Source organism: Echinops telfairi, unplaced genomic scaffold (assembly GCF_000313985.2).
Source record: "Echinops telfairi isolate 266 unplaced genomic scaffold, ASM31398v2 ScPeMD7_7466;HRSCAF=8504, whole genome shotgun sequence".
NCBI classification, from domain to species: Eukaryota; Metazoa; Chordata; class Mammalia; order Afrosoricida; family Tenrecidae; genus Echinops; species Echinops telfairi.
In genome coordinates this window covers 5,200,675-5,202,329 of record NW_022111366.1, presented here as the reverse complement: position 1 = coordinate 5,202,329, position 1,655 = coordinate 5,200,675, and positions in this window count along the sequence as shown.

The window sequence follows — 1,655 nt, the reverse complement described above, 5'->3', positions numbered from 1 at the left end:
ATAATGACATTCAAGGTGATTTTGAAAATTTGCCTATCTTCAATTCCACCATTCTAGCACATTTCTTCAAGGTTTTGTAATCAATGTCCATGTATAATTATTTTCAGCAACAATCATTGTATATATAGATAGAGATATAGATACACCTTTGTGTTATTTTATATAATGTACCAGAAATGTTTTTCTTGTTCTCGTAAAAGGGGAAAATAATGTGGAGCAGAACTCCTTGAGACTCTTAAGAGGACTCTTTGAAACCATTTGAAACCATTGCCTTGAGATACTCCATAAACCTTCAGCTGAAAGCACTCTCGGAGGGTACATTTTAGCTAAATAATCGATCAGCTTGTGAACTAAAACTATAACCAGTCAACCTGTGACCAATCCCCGTATACTAAATGGTCAGCCAAGACTCTGAAGCCAAGAGGAACGACTAAGGGCGCGGGGAAGCCAGTTACTGGAGGGAAATCCGTGCAGGGCTCAGGAGAAACTTGACCCACTGCGAACAGTGTAAGCACTGTCTCTGAACAATGTGTGCAAGACTTGGTCGATGGAGACTTAACATGCTGTGTACGTGTTCCTGAGAACCCAATACAATGCCATTCCTCTAAAATAGAAGCAGTTGTGTGTGCTTAAATAACCTTCAAAATTCTCGTGTTGGATACTCTGTCGTATTGCATTGAGATAATAAATCAAAAGCATTCCAATATTGTTGGCTATTCGAGTCTTTTCCACTTTTTACTATGATAAATATGTACAGTGATATATTTTTAAAGTTAAAAACGAAAAATTCATATTTATCAGTTGAAAATTTAATGTCAGTAGCTTGGGCCATTTATTATAATATTTTAAAACTTTTTTGAAGTATGACTTTGCTATCTAACACATTAATGCCATCCATGGATTTGATGAATACACTAAAATTGACCCCAAAGGACCTAAGACAGAGTGTTGCACAAGTTTTTGTGCCAAAATATGTGTACTGCAATACCCAAAATACCATTAGTCATGGTATTTCAAAACTGGTAACATCAGTTATACAGCAAACAAATCGGTTATAGTATATTCATAGAATGCAGTACTACACAGGAATTAAAATGAATAAACTACAGCAAAAAACATTACTTGTGAACCTCCCAAGCACAGTGTTGAGCAAAAGAAGCCAGATAAACAAAAAATGCATACTTTATGAGCCCATTTTTTCAAAGCTAAAAATAAAAACAGACCAAACTAATATTCAAATATAATGTTAGCTGTCAGTATACTGGTGGTGTTTAGGGAGGAGAGTGGAATTAGTGATTGTCAAAGGTAAAGGTCAGCCTTTGAGATGTTGATGAAAACTCTACTTTTCACCTGAATGGCTACAGGGGTGTGCTCACTTAACGAAAGTGTATGCAGTTATGCACTTAGGATTTGTAAAGTTTCCTGGTTCTAACATTTCAATAAAATCTTTCTTTGTATGACTAATCAAAATAAAGTCATAAGTTCACGTTGATGCTAATGATTAAAAATTAATTTTAAAGTAATAATCACAAAGGATGGGAGTTACTTTGAAGTGATAATGAGTTTTTCATGAGTATGTTGAAATTGTAGAGCCAGAAGACTATACAGGTAGAAATGTTACGTAAAACACTGTGTAAGGTAAGTTTATATATATA